This window comes from Bombina bombina, chromosome 2 (assembly GCF_027579735.1).
Source record: "Bombina bombina isolate aBomBom1 chromosome 2, aBomBom1.pri, whole genome shotgun sequence".
In the NCBI taxonomy this organism is placed as follows: domain Eukaryota; kingdom Metazoa; phylum Chordata; class Amphibia; order Anura; family Bombinatoridae; genus Bombina; species Bombina bombina.
In genome coordinates this window covers 838207596-838227711 of record NC_069500.1, presented here as the reverse complement: position 1 = coordinate 838227711, position 20116 = coordinate 838207596, and the positions used below count along the sequence as shown (strand labels likewise).

Genomic DNA, 20116 nt, shown 5'->3' with positions numbered 1-20116 from the left:
GTGTTCTTGCACAATCCCTAGGTTTAGGGATTAGTAAAACTATATCTTCCAGAGAAAAAGAGATAGTACTTTCATAGACTCTGTTAAACCAAAATTGAACCTTCTGCCATAATTGACATATTTTAGGGCAAGACCATAACATATGCGGAAGATCCGCCCCAATATATGAGCAATGCTCACACAAAGACTTTACTTGGATACAATTTAAACAGCTTAGCTGGTGATATATAATAATTGTTTAATAATTTGAGATGAGACTCTTTCCAGCTGACTGCCACCAGGTATCTGGCCACTGCCACGAGACTATTAGATATCTTCTCTCGATCTATTGTTGAAATATATGGTAGCCAGAATTTAATCAATATGTCCTCCTCTAATATACCTTGCTTGGTGAACATAATATCATAAATTAAAGAAATCGATGCATCCCCAGCTATATTTTTTTGGAAAAAGATCTTAACCTCGGACCAGTCGCACCCACTAGCCGTCTGCCACTTTTGGGAACCAATAAAATGTCGAATTTGAAAGTATGCAAACCGATTCGTCCTTGGGAGAGAAAACTGTTCAAGAATAATTTCCCATTTGAGTACCTGGAATTCATTGTTTAATAATTGATGGACGTATTGGAGACCTTTAAGCTGCCATTCTTGAAAGCATTTTTGTTCTAGTCCTGGTAAAAATAAAGGGTTCCCCCTAATAGGCAAAAATTCAGAAAAGGATGGATCAACACCAAGTAGTTTACAGAACTTGTGCCATACCACAATTATATTCTTGAATGAAAGAAGAGTAGATACTCTCCAAGGCAAGTTGTGCTGAGAACAATGTAGAAGAGCCTTCAACGACCATGGAGTAATCATAAATGATTCAACATCATAAGAGGTGACCAGATTAGTCTGAGAAATACAATCAATAGCAAGTTTAATCAGTGAGGCCCAATTTTATAGTCTGATGCTGGGAAGAGCTAACCCAGCATCCGTATATTTTTGAGACAGTCTATTAAGCGATATGCGGGGGTTTTTGGATTTCCAAATAAATTTGGAAAACCATGATGCCAAATTCTTCAAATCTTTATTTAATATAATGAGTGGCAGGTTTTGAAGAGGATATAAAACTCTTGGAAAAATTATAGTTTTGATCAAATGAATAGAGGCTGTAAGAGATAAGGGAAAGGCAGCCCGTAACTCAAGATCCTCTTGGATTTTCTGAAAGAGCAACTAAAAATTTGCCTGATACCAATGTTTCAGATTTTTATTAATCTCTAGCCCAAGATATTTAATAGCATTAACTTTGCGAAACATTGTATTAGGTTGTTCTAAAGATCGATTCCCAAGCCACATAAGTTCACTCTTCTCCATATTGATTTTATAACCTGCAAACAAACTAAATTAGTTTTATTCAAAAATAATAAAATATCATCTGCATAAAGCAACATTTTTAGATTTTGTCCAGCGAGTGGAATCCCCGGAAGAACCTCCCGCAACTTAATTGCCAGTGGTTCAAGAACAATATTAAAGAGAAGTGGAGAGAGGGGACAATCCTGTCTTGTTCCTCTCTGCAGAGTTATCTTGGGAGAGACCATACCATTAACAAGAAGAAACGAGACCGGCTTCTGATAAATTTTGTACAAAATGGAAAAAATTATTCGAAAACCCAAATTCGGTCAATGTTGAAAAAAGATGTGTCCAGGAAATGCTATCAAAAGCTTTGACCGCATTTAAGCTAAGAACAGCTATATCTTTAAGGTCATTCCTCTCTTTAAATTGCTCAGAATTCCAAATATAATCAACTAATATGATTAATTTCCGTATATTTTTAGAGGAGCTCCGCATTGTCATGAAGCCCACCTGATCGGGATGAATACATTTATCTAAGCAAGAAACTAATCTACAGGCTAAAATAGAGGCTAAGATTTTATAGTCCGCATTGAGAACAGAGATAGGCCTATAAGAGGCTGGATCCTCCGGATTCTTACCTTTGTTTAAGATCAAAGAGATATTGGCCGCTGTAAACATTGACGAAATTAAGTTAACCGATATATAATAATTATTATATAGTCTCTCTAGTATTGGTAATATTTAATCGGCCAAACTTTTATAGAATTCGGATGTTAGCCCATCCGGGCCCGCTGCTTTATTAAGTTTAGACCGCTCTATAGCTTTACTAATTTACTGTGATAGTAGCATTAAGAACATCTAGCTCCTCTTTCTGGATCTTAGGTACAGTAATCTGCGACCAAAACTTCTCCTGATTACCTCGATTGTGCTCACCTTCCGTATATAGTTGCTGATAATATAAAAAAAAAAAAAAACGAAATCTCCTCCGTCTCAGTGGAGCGAATACCCCTAGATTCAATCACCGGAATAAAATTCTTCTTTTTCCTAACTTTGACCAATCTGGCAAGATTTTTAGCAGAACTACCGTGGAAACTCCTAAAGTGTAAATTAATTTTCGACTCCTCTTCTTGATGTTTTTGTAATAAAAAAGCATCTCTTTCCTTCCTATGGTTCATATATATATATTCCAATTAAAAATTTAACAATGACTACGATATTTTTTAAAAGGCATTTCAAACTTGATTCGTAAGTTGTAAGTCCCTGGCCCGTTTTTTCTTATTTCGAACATCCAAATAAACCTTAATATCCCCCCGGAGGACTGCTTTAGCTGCCTCCCAGAAAATTTCTATTTTATGAAGGTATGCAGTATTAAACGTACAATAATCATTCTATTTCTGTCTTATCCAAGACCTAAATCTGGGATTATTGTATAGAAATCGAGGATAGAAAAATCAAGGTACTTTTGGATTAAACCCATCCTGAAAAGAGAAAGCTATAGAGATAATCGAGTGGTCCGAAATCAAGATCTCCCCAATTCCTACCTCAACTTTACAGATTGAAAATGACTCAGAAATTAAAAATAAATCTATCCGTGAAAATGTTCTATGGACTTTGGATTCACACGTAAACTTTGCCTATCAGGATTTAACCTATGCCAAATATCAATGACCTGGAGTTTCTGACAGAGTCTAATGAAATACTTTGAGTTTCTCTTATTCTCTGGAATATTTTTGCAAGATAATCTATCCAATTCCGGACATAACGTCATATTAAAATCCCCCCCAATAATCAAATTCTCTTTTATAAAGGGAAACAATTTGCTCTTAATCTTCTCCCAGAATTCCCGATTGAATTTATTTGGCCCATAAATATTACAAAGAATAAATTTGGTATTATTTATTAGGGATGCACCGAAATTTCGGCCGCAGAAAGTTTCGGCCGAAAATGGCATTTTTGGCTATTTCGGTTTTCTTTTTTTTTAGTTTCGGTAAAATTATTGTGTAGCATATTTCAAATTTGATGCTAGCCTAGAGCTGCTGTTTAAGTTTATTACTTCACTTACTGTTCTGCATACAATGAGTTTTCTAGGATTATACTTTATTTGGATAATTGGTAAAAAAAAACCTGTTAAATATGATTGTTACATAGTACTAAATGAAGAATAAAACAGTATATTGATATTTCAATATACTGAAATATATTTCAATTTTTTTTTAAGTAGGGATGCACCAAAATTTTGGTCATTTTGGTAGAAAATGGCATTTTTTGCCTGTTTTTTTTTTTTCTTGGTAAAATTATTGTGTAGCATATTATTGTTTTAAGATATTTTTGTCCAATTTTAGTGTGTTACTTTCAATAAAAGTGTGGGCTTTTTTTATTGGCTCTAATTATGCAAAAAAAAAACAACTAAAAAAAAATAATTTGAAAAAATACATTTTCGGTATCAGTTTCGGTTTTCGGCCAAGTGCATCCCGGATTTTCGGTTTCGGTCCAGAATTTCCATTTTGGTGCATCACTATTATTTATGAAAATGTGCAATATCATAAATCTAGTAGAATCTTGTAATCTATTGATTTATTTATCAAAATAGCTACACCGCATTTCCTACTTCTGGTTGGGGATGCAATTACTTCACCCACCCATTTAATCTTAAATTTGCTGACTTCCTGTTCTTTAAGATGTGTCTCCTGTAGAGATGAGATATCAGATTTAGTTCTAGCTAATAGTTTTACAATCATTTTACGTTTCAAGGGTGAGGAGATCCCTCCTACGTTTCAAGATGTTATTTTAAGCTCCATATGCTAAAACGTATTAATTAACCCATGGATCCTGAGGGAAGAGAAAAAAAAAAAAAAAAACAACAAGGGGGGGAGGGGAAAAGAAAAGGAAAGAAGGGATATACCCCTATCTCGTAACATAATGAAAACAAATCCTTTGCCATATATTGCAATTTAAGAAACAACTGGTAAAGCTTAAATAATAACAAAATAGAAACCCACTGGAAAACCAGATAAAGCAATTTATATTACATTCTGTCTGAAAACTTTCTTGGGTGTAAGAAAACAACAAATATCTCATTTGTCCTTAAAAAAATTCTTTCACCTCTCTCACCTCTGAGAAGACCAAACGAGACCCACTATGTTCAACTATTATTTTGGCTGGATAAACCATCCGAGCATTTATTCCTTTATTTATAATTTGAGTACAGTAGGGTGCCATTGTCCTCCTTCTCAGTGCGGTTTCAGCTGAAAAATCCTGAAAAGGCAAGATTTTACTATTACCAAATATAAGTGAATCCTTTTGCTTTTTAAACAATTTCATTATTTCGATTTTGTCCTGGAAATTTAATACTTTACAAATGCACATTCTATTCCTACCCGGGCCTTCCGCCAGAGATTTCTTAGGGCCAATTCTATGTGCTCTCTCAATTGAGATTGGTAACATTGACTGTGGGACACCCAGCCTCTGCGGTAATAATACAGAGGTAAACTTTAATAGATCATCAAATTCTGCAGACTCAGGGAGGTCTTCAATTCTAATGTTATTGCGTCTTGCACGATCCTCAAGATCGTCTAGCCGCACTTGTAAATTCTTGATTTTGGAATCTTGTTGAGCAATAATATTCCCTTGGGCACTAACTTGATCTTCCAAATCAGAAATCCTGTTCTCTGCCTCTTGCATTCTATTTGAAAACTGCCTAACATCTGCTGACAGAACAGAAATTTCAGAAGAAATTGTACCCAACTCCTTTTTAATCATGTCAAATTGGAGAGAGAATAATTCAGATTATTGTACAATCAGGGACTGGGTGTCTACTACATTGGCCATCGCCTCAGCCGTAATGTCTAGGCTAGGATCGGGCAATTTTGCTTTTCTGTAACGAATACTAGTGTATGCCCAGTATTGTATCAGCATTGTCTCTGAAGTGTACACCCCCCCCCCCGATAGTTATTGTGCTCGTCTGTGGCAATTATTTCTTCAGTGTGGAAAAAGTCCCTATAATATAACCTAACAAAGCTTGCACCTAAGTAAAGGTCCCCTAAAAATCTGGAAAACATATAAAAGATAGGTAGAGTTTTATCTAAACTTCACCCACAATAAAGGAACAAGCAGAATGTAGATCTTATCACCCCTGAAAGATGCAGATCTATCTAGAAGTTTAGTAGTTAGTCCCCTTACTATGTAGGAGACAAATATATAATACAGATAGTTTTAACTAAACCTCAGCAGTGATCTAGTAAAAAACAACATGTGGATCATTTCACCTTTAAGAATTCTATCTAAGTGTTAATCAGCGGTTAATTTAGGCCTAGGTAGACAAGAATCAACATAAATATTATGCTGTTCAACCAAAAAATTCCCTAAACATAACAATATTATATTCCATTTGAATTATTTGACATCTTCATGCAACAAAAAGGATTATTGTAACTCTTATTGTAACAATTGAAGATATTAACAATTAACATAAAGTTCTGACATAATGAATCCAAATAAAGTTCAGAATGCCATCCAGCAAAGGAAACAGAATAACTTCTTTTGTGCAGCAGAGCACACTTTTGTGCTGACTTTAATTGAACTTAAAATGTCCTTGTAATACCTTTACATATCTATGGCAAAACTGTCATCTTCTATACAAAAAAAAAAAAAAAAAAAAAAGAACATAGAAACCGATAACAAGGCACCAGATAGCAACCTTCAAGCCCCACTTAAGAAATAACCAGGGCTTATGCCTTATATTGAACCATACGTAGTTCTATTGAGTACCTGCTTTTATCGGACTCCTGCCCAACCACCACTATGGATCAGCAAGTTACTGAAGAACCTCGGGAGCTTTATCTGATCCGGAGAATAGCCAGTTAATGTCTCCCTTTAAATGGCCTGATATCAGCGGGACTACGGTACAGCTGACACTACCACACCTGAGCCATCCAATGTCACAGTCCCACCGATATTACTTCTTAGATCCTACCAGTGTGGGGTCACTTTAACACTCTGTAAGCCATTTTACTAGGGATCACCTCGGAAAAGGCAAAAAGAAAACAGCGGTGGACTCACTATCCCAACATGGCTTTTAGAGGGCTCTAGCTCCAGCAGGACCTGCCCTCCTACACGCTGCACACTATTGGGCCCCTTCAAAAATCCCGGGGTAAGTGGCTGCGAGATGGAAGGTGAAGGATTGGCGTCCTCTCACTGCACCGCTGTGCAATTGCTCTGTACCGCTCCTCCCTCGCCGGCGGATCTCTCTCAGGCTGTTTTAACTGTTGTATTTAAGCCGGCAGCTTATGTGTATGGCTGCAATAAAATACAGTTATATCGATATTCCAGCATACAACTTACCCCTTCCACCGGTTGAGCCTATTTAGCACTAAGATCCTGTAGGGGATTTAAATGTTGCAGCTGGAGAGCAAGCCTTCAGGCAAGAGGTCACACAGTCTGAGAAATGGTTACGTAGGAGCTCACTTAGAAAACCTGTGGTCCTTTAGTGCAACAACACGTGGCTTACACTGAACATGCACCATGGCCGGTCAAAAGGCAACCACGGGTTCCACGAAGAAGCCCCAATTTCGGGATTTTTCTGTCGGCACTCCTGCACGCCTTGATGGAACTGCAACCAGAGTCTGGATTGAATTGAAGAGTAGCTGGCTAGCCGTTCAGACTAGATCTCCGCAATCGACCACCACCGATACTCTCAGGTATCCCTTCTTGTAGGTAGCTTATGGGGAAAATTTAAAATGCACTGCAATGCAGTCGCAAGCCGAAATGGCTTTTCAGGGCTTCAAACTCTCAGGTGGGCCATAGCCACGCAGAGCGCCACACTCAAACACCTCGGTAAGCTGTCCAAGGTAAGTGGCGAAGAGTGGGGAGCTGATGATGCGGCGTCCTCTCACTACACCGGCATGCAGGTAAACTGCAAAACTCCCCCAACAAAGTCCGTTATATGGGGCTATGCAGTTTCTTAATCGCATGAGTCTGCAATTTTTTATAAAAACAATTTATGTGTATATGCAACGAGGACCAAACAACTAAAAATGCCTCTAGGACAGGGTTGTGAAAATGGCCCAGCAGCGAAGGGGTTAAGGAAGTACATGGACAATAGCTGAAAGAGGTGTGATGGATCCAAAGTAAGATATCAGAAAAATAAGGTTAACACCTTCATGTTGGGAGCAAATGTTTAACATCATAACAAATCTCCCAAGTAAACATTTGCTTGAAAAAGGAAATCACGCAATCGTCAGTGTGATCACGTGATTTCAAAGTCGGGATCGGATCATTGGGGACTGCCTACACTGCTAGGCATACCCCCAGTCCGATATTTAATTCCTGGAAAGGAAGAGGATGCAGGACGCCATATAAGGTAGGACGTCCCATGCAGTCCTAACGGCGTTAATGCCCAGTGCTATTAGGACAGCATGGAACGTCCTAACGGCATGAAGTGGTTAAAATAGGTTGTACATATCCCTAAACCGGTGCAGTTTTATGGAACATCTGAAAGGTGATAGCAAGTCTTAAAGGGACATTTAATTCAAAATTAAAGTTTCATGATTTAGATAGGGCATGCAATTTTAAACAACTTTCCATTTTACTTTTATAATCAAATTTGTTTTTATCTCTTGTTATTCTTTGTTGAAGGTTAAGCCTAGGTGGGCTCATATGCTGATTTCTAAGCCCTTGAAGGCCGCTTCTTATCTCAGTGCATTTTACAGCTAGACAGTGCTAGTTCATGTGTGCCATATAGATAACATTGTGCTCATTCCCAGTAAGTTATGCATTTGCCATATAACTAATTGGCTGAAATGCAAGTTTGTAAAAGCATTTGTAAAAGCACTGAAATAAGGGGGCAGCCGGCAGAAGCTTAGATACAAGGTAATCACAGAGGTAAAAAGTGTATTAATATAACAGTGTTGCCGTGTTGGTTTTGCAAAACTGGGGAATTATTAAACAATAAAAATGTTCAAGTAGCCTGTCCCTTTTAAGGCATAATGCAAGAAGATGCCATTCTTGCAGACAAGAATTTGAGGAAGTATTGAGAATAGCAGCCTGGGTGCAAAGCCCATAGGGAAAATTACAAAACATAATAATCTGTGTGTTGTGTTGATTATATATAGTTCTTGTTTATACCATGATGTTATATCCTATCATAGGGATGGTAAAAAGTTTCTGGTTCCTGTATTTATTGGCTGGCTTGTAGATCTTGAACAAATTTTTTCAAGCCGTTTCATAGCTGGAAGATAACACAAGATATATGGTGAGACCATGTAAGGGTATTGCATATTTCCAGAAAAAGGTTATTCATTCCTTTATGTGTGTGGGTATATTAGATTACATGTCTCTGATATGTTATGTGTATTGTTAAAGGGGCAGTCTACACCAGAATTATTTTTGTTGATAAAGATAGATAATCCCTTTATTACCCATTTTCCAGATTTTCATAACCAACCCATTTATATTAATGCACTTTTTACCTCTGTGATTGCCTTGTATTTAAGTCTCTGCAGACTGCCTCTTCTTTCAGTTCTTTTGACCGACATGCATTTTAGCCAATCAGTGCTGGTTCCTAGGAAACTCCACGGACGTGAGCACAATGTTATCTATATGGCACACATGAACTAACTCCCTCTAGTTGTGAAAACATGTCAAAAGTAAATTGGAAAGTTGTTTAAAATTACATGCCCTATCTGAATCATGAAACTTTATTTTTGACTAGACTGTCCCTTTAAACATTGTATTAACTGACTATTTGTGATATCTCTATAGGGCCGTTGTCATCAACCTTGCAGTACTAGTGCTGTGTATGGCATTGTTTATTTTCTAATAACACTTTGAGTACTGCACTGACGCGTTTATATATTGTTTTTAATGTCACTCTTCTCATGTTTTTGCCTCTCTTTCAGGAAGTGTAGCATCCAGAACCAACACTATTCTTTTCAGTTCTGCATAAGCTCTGTGAGCAGTACTTTAGAGACAGCATACCACTCACAAGGGAACATAGGCAGCATATAGCAGCCAAGCAGCCCAAAGGATATAGAGGTATGAGGCTTACAGAGGGTTTGCTGGGCCAATTGTCTGCTTTAATGTTGGAATCGAGCTAACATAGGTCTTTTCCTTTAAATCTTTTTAATAAATTATTTCATGTTTTGCTATGTGACATGCTTAGAAAAGAAAAACAGGCGTGTAACACAGGTCATTGTACAGGTGGTGGTGATTTCTTTTTTTTTCTTTTTGTTTTATTTCTTTTGATTCATTTTATGTCAGATACATAACTAAATGTTTCAATAAAACAACTTCACACAGCAACACATGTAAAACAATACTAACCAGTCATAGTGCAGCTGTTAGGGATACTAGATTAAGTTCCACAAAACCGTTAGCTTTATGCCAATATATTCCAATCCATTCTACATCTGCACAGATCTGCTAGATCCTAGTCTAGTCAAAATAAACTTTCATGATTTACATAGGGCATGTAATTTTAAACAACTTTCCAATTTACTTTTATAATCAAATTTGCTTTGTTCTTTTGGTAATCTTTGTTGAAAGCTAAACCTAGGTAGGTTCATATGCTAATTTCTAAGCCCTTAAATGCAGCCTCTTAGTTCAGTGAATTTTGACAGTTTTTCACAGCTAGACAGTGCTAGTTGATGTGTGCTATATAGATAACATTGTGCTCAAACCCGTGGACTTATTAGTCATAACTGATTGGCTAAAAGGCAAGTCTGTTAAAAGAACTGAAATAAAGGGCAGTCTGCTGAGACTTAGATACAAAGTAATCAAAGAGATAAAGGGGCCAAATTATCAATGCGCGGACGGACATGATCCGCTGTAGCGATCATGTCCGCCGCACATCGATAAATGCCGACAGCATACGCTGTTAGCATCTATCATTGCACAAGCATTTCACTATAAATGCTTGTGCAATGCCGCCCCCTGCAGAATCGCGGCCGGGGGGTGTCAATCAATCCGATCGTATTCGATCGTGCGGATTACCGCTGTCCTCAGAGGTGGCGGAGGAGTTAAAGTTAAAGTAAATATAGATAATAAAGTGCCCGGTTTTTAAAAATCCGATTAAAAACAGGGGCACTTTAATTCATCAAAATTTACATTTCACTCGTGTTGTGAAAATACCTATTAATCTTGACAGCCGCTGCATCGCAAAGCCTCTTCCCGGGTCTAAAATGAGGAATCCGGCTTCCTCCAATCACGGCGGATGAAGCACGCATTCAATTGGCTGATTGGATCAGCCAATAGGATTTTTTCCCTTTTAATTCCTATTGGCTGATAGAATTCTATCAGCCAATCAGAATGTAAGGGACGCCATCTTGGATGATGTACCTTAAAGGGAAACTTCATTCTACGTTCACCATTGGAAGAAGAGGATGCTCCATGCCGGATGTCTTGAAGATGGACCCGCTCCGCGCCGTCTGGATGAAGATAGAAGTTGCCGTCTGGATGAAGATAGAAGATGCTGTCTGGATGAAGACTTCTGCCGGCTTTGATGAGGACTTCGGCCTGCTTGGATGAATACTACTGCCGGCTTCGATGAGGACTTCTGCCGCTTGGATGATGATGGATGTCCGGTCTTCGAAAACTGTAAGTGGATCGTCGGGGGTTAGTGTTAGGTTTTTTTAAGGGTTTATTGGGTGGGTTTTATTCTTATATTAGGGTTTGGGCAGTAAAAGAGCTAAATGCCCTTTTAAGGGCAATGCCCATCCAAATGCCCTTTTCAGGGCAATGGTTAGCTTAGGTTTTTATTTGGGGGGTTTTGTTGTGTGGGTGGTGGGTTTTACTGTTTGGGGGGGTTGTTTAAATAGTGTTTGCGATGCGGGTTGGCGGCGGTTTAGGGGTTAATAAATTTATTATAGTGGCGATGATCTCAGGGAGCGGCGGAATAGTGGGTTAATAAATTGTTTATAGTTTTTGAGATGCGGGAGGGCCTCGGTTTAGGGGTTAATAGGTAGTTTATGAGTGTTAGTGTACTTTGTGACAGTTTAGTTATGAGTTTTATGCTATATTCTCACTTAGTTTGTCACCCTCCTTGCCTCATATCTTAGTGCTAAAGTACAGGCATATTTACTGTTATTTATGTTTAACGCCATCGCATGAACTTTATTGGGGAATACTTCTCACGAATACATCTTGCCAACTTGGATTTGGCAGCACTTGGAATTACACTGGGAGGGACACGCTAACTTTGGCAACTTCGTGACACAGAAGGATGCCGGTTTGAGACGATAAGTTTATGTTGTAATTGTTACACATATGCTGATTTTATGCTTTTATCTTGTGAGTGGCCATTTGTCGTGTGTATTGTACATTAAATTATTCATACTCTGCATTTGAGTCCGCGCTCCTCTCTTCTCTATTTTTATAGAAAACGTGTTTGCAATCAAGGTCTGTGGAATCACCTGTCCCAGAGGAGCTGCTGGAGTCTTTTGCATCACTTTGATTGATTTTTTATCATTTTGGAACAAGTATAAGGAACTTTCCTTGCATTCACACCATTGGACTTTGTGTTATTTATATCTGTAATTTCATACATTTATTTATATTTAGGTATTGTCATATTTTTACATGAAACTTAATTTCTAACTTTCAGGTTATTTGCGCTGCTTTGGTGCGTGTGTGTGTGTACACACACCTCATATTTGTGTTATATGAGTTTTATGCTACAGCTTTGTAACGTAAAATTCATAACTACTGACTTTAGATGGCGGTACGGATCTTATCATTTTATGCTGTACCGCTCACTTTTTGGCCTCACAGCAAAACTTGTAATACAGGCGATATGGAAGTCCCATTGAAAAAAGACTTTTCTTAAAGTGCGGTACTGACGTTGTGTGACGGCCAAAAAGGTGTGCGGTACACCTATTCTGACAAGACTCGTAATACCGGCGTTAGGGAAAAAGCATCGTTATGGGCCATAACGATGCTTTTTGAGTCATTACGCAAAACTCGTAATCTGGTTGCGTGTTGTTTATGCAAAACTGAAGAAAGTAAAGGTGTTCGCTTGAGAGCAATTTAATTTAATGCGCGTCTTGATATTGCTACTTCAGAGCTCTGGTTAACTGTTGCGCAAGACAATAAAGTTATACAAAACGTATCAAATATTTTTAAAAAGTACAGTTAAATTGTCTGTCTGATAAAAATTATTAAAAAATCTTGCATAAAAAAGTTATCAGGGTTTAAAGATATGAGGTCTCCGGTGTCAGAAAAAAACTCCACTGCAAAGGGCTTTAACATAAAGATATATACATACACATGTATACATATTTGTGTGTGTGTGTGTGTGTGGTGTGTATGTGTATGTATATATATATATATATATATACATACATACATACATACATACATACATACATACAGTATCTCACAAAAGTTAGTACACCCCTCACATTTTTGTAAATATTTTATCTTTTCATGTGACAACACTGAAGAAATGACACTTTGCTACAATGTAAAGTAGTGAGTGTACAGCCTGTATAACAGTGTAAATTTGCTGTCCCCTCAAAATAACTCAACACAAAGCCATTCATGTCTAAACCCTTGGCAACATGAAATGTCCAAATTGGGCCCAAAGTGTCAATATTTTGTGTCGCCACTATTATTTTCCAGCACTGCCTTATTCCTCTTGGGCATGGAGTTCACCAGAGCTTCACAGGTTGCCACTGGAGTCCTCTTCCACTCCTCCATTACGACATCACAGAGCTGGTGAATGTTAGAGACCTTGCGCTCCCCCACCTTCCATTTGAGGATGCCCCACAGGTGCTCAATAGGGTTTAGGTCTGGAGACATGCTTGGCCAGTCCTTCACCTTTACCCTCAGCTTCTTTAGCACAGCAGTGGTCGTCTTGGAGGTGTGTTTTGTGTTCGTTATCATGTTGGAATACTGCCCTGTGGCCCAGTCTCCGAAGGGAGGGGATCATGCTCTGTTTCAGTATGTCAATACATGTTGACTGTAGGCAAGACACACTTGTCTTTGTACTCCTCACCTGGTTGCCGCCACACACGCTTGACACCATCTGAACCAAATAAGTTGTCTTCAGCAAACGGTTTGCAGGCTTTCTTGTGCATCATCTTTAGAAGAAGCTTCCTTCGGGGACGACAACCATGCAGACCAATTTGATGCAGTGTGCGGCGTATGGTCTGATCACTGACAGGCTGACCCCCACCCCTTCAACCTCTGCAGAAATTCTGGCAGCACTGAGCACTCATACGTCTATTTCCCAAAGACAACCTCTGGATATGATATACTACTTTTGTCGACCATGGCGAGGCCTGTTCTGAGTAAAGAAAAAACACGTTGTACATGGTCACTAGGGGGCGCTCAATATCAAAATATATGATAAATGTATATGTTAGATGGAATATATAATGGGATATTTATGCATAAAAATATATATAACAAGATATAACAATATATAATAAAATATGGATAATGGACTCTAAAGAAAATAAATGTCCGTTAATGGATGACCCAATAAATGAGCCAAATGAGTCCAATCATAAACTGCAAGATTAGACAGTCTCTTGTGAACTGGATATAGGCGAAAAGCTTCTGAGCTCCACACAGGCTGCACTCTCCCTTCTCCTTCGTAAAGCAGCAATTCTAAACAGATAAAAAAAAAAAAACAACACAGAGGAGCCGAAATGTGTGTATCAGTAGGTATACACTGGCAAGGTGTGTCGAATAAAGCACAGGGTACTCACATTTGCGAGGAGCACACCAATGTGCTTGTAGACACAAGCTGGTTATCTCAGCTAACCGGCTAGCTGATCTCTAGTGCTGCAACGTGTTTCTCTGCACTCTTGCCGTTTCATCAGGCATATTAAACATTTAAAAACTGCTGGCTTTATAGCCAAACACTACCATATGTTAAAAAAGAACTGCCCTTTGTGGGAGTAAACATCAGACCAATCATTACCATCATCAAGATGGGTGTGACTTGCATCTGTTCATACATACAGGTAAACTTAAGCAATTCTTTAAAAATCCCAATTCAATATGACCAGGATATATATATATATATATATATATATATATATATATATATATATATATATATATATCCCCTTAACGACTCATGTCGTACAAGGTATGTCTTGCACAAACTGGTCTTTAAAGACCAGCGACGTACCCTGTACGACATTAGGGGTTTAAAGCGGCTGGAAGTGATCCTGATCACTTTCAGTCGCTTTCCGGTTATTGCAGTGATGCCTAGATATTGAGGCATCCTGCAATAACCCTTCTTACCCCTCCGGTGCAGAGAGAGCGTGCACAGGGAGGGGGCGGGTGGGAACCACTGCACTACAGAAAAAAATAATACTTTTAAGTGGGAGAAAGGGGGGAGGGAATGGGTTAATAAATAGCTAAGGGATCTGTGGGGGGATGGTCTTGGGTGGGGGGAAGCTACACTACAAAAATAAAAATATATATATTTGTATAAACTGGGTACTGGCAGCTGTCTGCCAGTACCCAGTTTATACAAAAATATATATATATTTTTTTTTATATTTTTTTTTATATGGTAGATGGAATATATAATAGGATATTTATGCATAAAAATATATATAACAAGATATATGTGTATATATAGCCTTACAGCAAAGTAAGGGGGCGCTAGTGATAATATAGATAATGATATTAATCTATATACTCTTTAAAAAATGCAAATTGGTAATTGTGTATACAATACAGATAAAAAAATCAAACAAAATAAGAGAAAACTGAAATAAAATCCTCTCAAATGAGGGAAGTCCAAATATAATTACAAAATCAAGGCAAAAATGAGTCCTTTTCAAAACCAAGTGGAAAAGCCCTGTGGTGGCTGCCTCCTCCTCGCCGACTGGTCCGGGTATAACTATGAGGAATAGAAGAAAATAGAGGGGCGCCTCATGTGTAGGATCAACAGATATAAAAATCAGTGATAACAGTAAACAGTAGAGCCAAATGGGTACTCACACACTTCACAAGCACACCAATGTGCTGGTAGTAGCAGGCTGCAGATTCAAATAGGTGTGGCAGCTCACCTCTCAGGTAGTACTGTGATGATATTCCATGAGCACACTTATGTGCTGGTAGAAACAAGCTGCAAATTTTAGGCAGGTGTAGCAGCTCACCCCAGATCAGATTTCTTAATGCTGTAATCAAATGGCTCCAATAGGTAACACAAAGTCCCAAAAAGGTAGAGAGACTCTTATGTATCAGCAGGGCAGTAGGTAGGTAAAGATATACACTCAAAGGCGTATTTCCAGTAAAATAACACATATTTATTAAAAACAAAAGTTAAAAAACACAACAGAACAATTGCTGTGTTAGGTGGATAAAAAAGGGGTTAACAGTGACCCCAATAATGCAACGCGTTTCTCGGTTTAGCACCGTTTCATCAGGCATAAAATTGTTCTTCAAAATTTGCAGCTTGTTTCTACCAGCACATAAGTGTGCTCATGGAATATCATCACAGTACTACCTGAGAGGTGAGCTGCCACACCTATTTGAATCTGCAGCCTGCTACTACCAGCACATTGGTGTGCTTGTGAAGTGTGTGAGTACCCATGTGGCTCTACTACTGTTATCACTGATTTTTATATCTGTTGATCCTACACATGAGGCGCCCCTCTATTTTCTTCTATTCCTTATAACAAGATATAACAATATATAATAAAATATGGATAATGGACTCTCAAATAAAGGAAAGAAAATAAAATGTCCGTTAATGGATGATCCAATAAATGAGCCAAACGAGTCCTCAGAGTTCAATCATAAACTGCAAGATTAGACAGTCTCTTGTGAACTGGATATAGGCGAAAAGCTTCTGAGCTCCACACAGGCTGCACTCTCCCTTCTCCTTCCTAAAGCAGCAATTCTAAACAGATAAAAAAAAAAACACACAGAGGAGCCGAAATGTGTGTATCAGTAGGTATACACTGGCAAGGTGTGTCGAATAAAGCACAGGGTACTCACATTTGCGAGGAGCACACCAATGAGCTGATCTCTAGTGCTGGAACAGGAAACCAGGACATAGATGAAGACAATCCGTCTCATATGGTAGTGATACTCTCCGAAAATAAAGTTGAATTTATGGTATTATGTTAAAACATTTATTGTCCAATACAACAAATAAAAACAAACCAATAAACTTTAAAACAGAGCATTAAAAACATGTAATTTTGAAACATGTTTCTCTGCACTCTTGCCGTTTCATCAGGCATATTAAACATTTAAAAACTGCTGGCTTTATAGCCAAACACTACCATATGTTAAAAAAGAACTCCCCTTTGTGGGAATAAACATCAGACCAATCATTACCATCATCAAGATGGGTGTGACTTGCATCTGTTCATACATACAGGTAAACAAATATATATATATCCCCTTAACAACTCATGTCGTACAGGGTATGTCTTGCACAAACTGGTCTTTAAAGACCAGCGACGTACCCTGTACGACATCAGGGGTTTAAAGCGACTGGAAACGATCCTGATCGCTTTCAGACGCTTTCCGGTTATTGCAGTGATGCCTCGATATCGAGGCATCCTGCAATAACCCTTCTTACCCCTCCGGTGCAGAGAGAGCCACTCTGTGGCCCTCTCTGCACCGGACATCGATGGCCGAAAATCGTTGGTGGGTGGGAGCCGAAGTGGGAGGCGGGTGGGCGGCCATCTATGGCTTTTTGGATTAAGAGGGGGCGTGGTCGCCAGGGGTGCGCATGGACGCGTGCACGTAGGGCGGCGGGCGCGTGCACAGGGAGGGAGCGGGTGAGAACCACTGCACTACAGAAAAAAATAATACTTTTAAGTGGGAGAAAGCGGGGAGTGAATGGGTTAATAAATAGCTAAGGGAGGTCTTTGGGGTGGGGAAGCTACACTACAGAAAAAAAAAAATATATATTTTTTTGTATAAACTGGGTACCCAATATAGCTCCAAATAAGCTAGAGGGGAAGGGTTAGAGAGCTGTTTGAGGGGGGATCAGGGAGGTTGGGGGATAAGGGGGGACCCTACACAGTAGCATATGTAAATATGCTTTAAAAAAACAAAAATAAAGATACCTTTTTATTTTAGTACTGGCAGTACTTAAAGATGGCGGGGACAATTGTGGGGGAGGGAAGAGAACTGTTTGGGAGGGATCAGGGGGGGTGATCTCTACACTAAAGCTAAAATTAACCTTGCAAGCTCCCTAATTAAGCCCGGCACTGCTGGGCATAATACACGTGTGATGCGCAGTGGCATTTAGTGGCCTTCTAATTACCAAAAAGCAACACCAAAGTCATATATGTCTGCTATTTCTGAACAAAGGGGATCCCAGAGAAGCATTTACAACCATTTATGCCATAATTGCACAAGCTGTTTGTAAATAATTTCAGTGAGAAACCTAAAGTTTGTGAAAAAATTTGTGAAAAAGTGAACGATTTTGTTTTTATTTGATCGCATTTGGTGGTGAAATGGTGGCATGAAATATACCAAAATGGGCCTAGATCAATACTTTGGGTTGTCTTCTAAAAAAAAATATATGCATGTCAAGGAATATTCAGGGATTCCTGACAGATATCAGTGTCCCAATGTAACTAGCGCTAATTTTGAAAAAAAGTGGTTTGTAAATAGCAAAGTGCTACTTGTACTTATTGCCCTATAACTTGCAAAAAAAGCAGAGAGCATGTAAACATTGGGTATTTCTAAACTCAGGACAAAATTTAGAAACTATTTAGCATGGGTGTTTTATGGTGATTGTAGATGTGTAACAGATTTTGGGGGTCAAAGTTAGAAAAAGTGTGTTTTTTTTGTCAATTTTTTCCTCATATTTTATATTTTTTTTATAGTAAATTATATGATATAATGACAATAATGGTATCTTTAGAAAGTCCATTTAATGGCGAGAAAAATGGTATCTAATATGTGTGGGTACAGTAAATGAGTAAGAGGAAAATTACAGCTAAACGCAAACACAGCAGAAATGTAAAACCAGCCCTGGAAAGAAATTGAAAAATGGCCTTGTCCTTAAGGGGTTATATAAAAATGTTAGGGTTTAACAGTAGTTTAGAAACATAATTCCATAACATTCGTTGCTACCTTCGCTGTCTGTGATGCCAGTGTAAGGGGCATGTACACTGACGTATGTTACATTGCCTATACTATTCAGGCTTCAGTGTAGAGGGCGTGTCTACTAATATGTGACCTTCTGATATGCACATTTCAGCGCCTCTCTGTGTTTTTTTTTTTTTTAATCTGTTTTGAGTGAAACCTGTCCTGTTAAACCACTCTATGGTCTTGCCCACCTGCAGCTCAGTTTCAGGGTCTTGGCAATCTTCTTATAGCCTAGGCCATCTTTATGTAGAGCCACAATTCTCTTTTGCAGATCCTCAGAGAGTTCTTTGTCATGAGGTGCCATGTTAAACTTCCAGTGACCAGTATGAGTGTGAGAGCGATAACACCAAATTTAACACACCTGCTGCCCATTCACACCTGAGACCTTGTAACACTAATGAGTCACATGACACCAGGAAGGGAAAATGGCTAATTGGGCCCAATTTCAACATTTCCACTTAGAGTTGTACTCACTTTTGTTGACAACGGTTTAGAAATTAATGGCTGTGTGTTGAGTTATTTTGAGGGGACAGCAAATTTACACTGTTATACAGGCTGTACACTCACTACTTTACATTGCAGCAAAGTGTCATTTCTTCAGTATTGTCACATGAAAAGATATAATAAAATATTTACAAAAATATGAGGGGTGTACTCACTTTTGTGAGATACTGTATATATAATGTATATACAGTATGTGTGTGTGTGTGCATTGGAGACCTTTGCAGTCAAGTAAAATTGCAGGGGGGAGTTGAGACTGAAAGAGAATACTTGACTGAATGACTATGTTGCAGAATAGACTAGACTAGATTTTAGTAATGCAATCGAGTGATGAATGGTGTGATCGTGCTGACTGGACGACATCCCTGTTACATCTGCAATGTTACGAAGTGGGCCTTGCTTGATAAGCTGATTACTGATAAATATGATTGTAATACTTGCACAATAAACCCTATTATTTTATTTATTCTACATTTTTGTGTGGACCTTCCAGTTTTGTCAATAACAGTGAAAGAGTAAACTCCTGTCCACCCAGATGTTAATATAAATATATATATATATATATACTCTGTATATATATGGTACTGTGCAAAAGTCTTAGGCCACCATCAGTGTTCCCTCTAAGGCCAGTTTTGTGTGCAGCCCAGCAGTGAAACAGTTAATTAGGTAACCACACCCTGCAATTAGCAAACACTGCACAATGCAGATGGCAAGGTATGGTTCTCTTGTTAACTGTTTCACTGCTGGGCTGCACACAAAACTGTCCTTAGGGGGAACACTGGCCACCATTACATTTGTTGTTTTAGCAATGGTATAATGACCATAAATAATTTTTTCTCAGTCTCTTTATTAGAATACAACCGTACATACAGGATATTTGTATGCAGTATTAAAGTGAAGGTAAATTGTTCTTACTTGGAAGACGTTATTGCATCAATTAATAGTAGAAGAAGCTAATCGCTAACTTTATTTTACTATTCTTTAAATATTTTGACAGTTTTTATCTATATATAATTGCTTACGGTTTGCATGAAAACTCCTCCCAAGCACTACTTCCTGATTTTATTTGCTGTGACGTATAGAGCAGTCCCACCCGCTCTATACGGATCTCTAAAGCGCGTTCACGAGGATCGTCTCTAAAGCGCATGCGCAAATCGGCTAATTCTCACGCTACTGCGCATGCGATACACTAAAATCCAACA

The 20116-nt window shown here is 38.5% G+C and overlaps 1 protein-coding gene across 2 annotated transcripts in view; it reads left to right on the top strand.

Moving 5' to 3' along the window:
* Positions 1-20116, top strand: part of TICAM1 (TIR domain containing adaptor molecule 1) — a 109946-nt gene that overhangs the window by 7208 nt on the left and 82622 nt on the right. The window contains exon 2 of one of the 2 annotated variants that reach the window (XM_053703169.1): positions 9230-9365. The gene's annotated coding sequence lies outside the window, so the exon portion shown is untranslated. Of the gene's footprint in view, positions 1-9229; positions 9366-11812; positions 11889-20116 lie in introns of those variants that run through there. The other variant, XM_053703171.1, reaches the window with a different exon arrangement.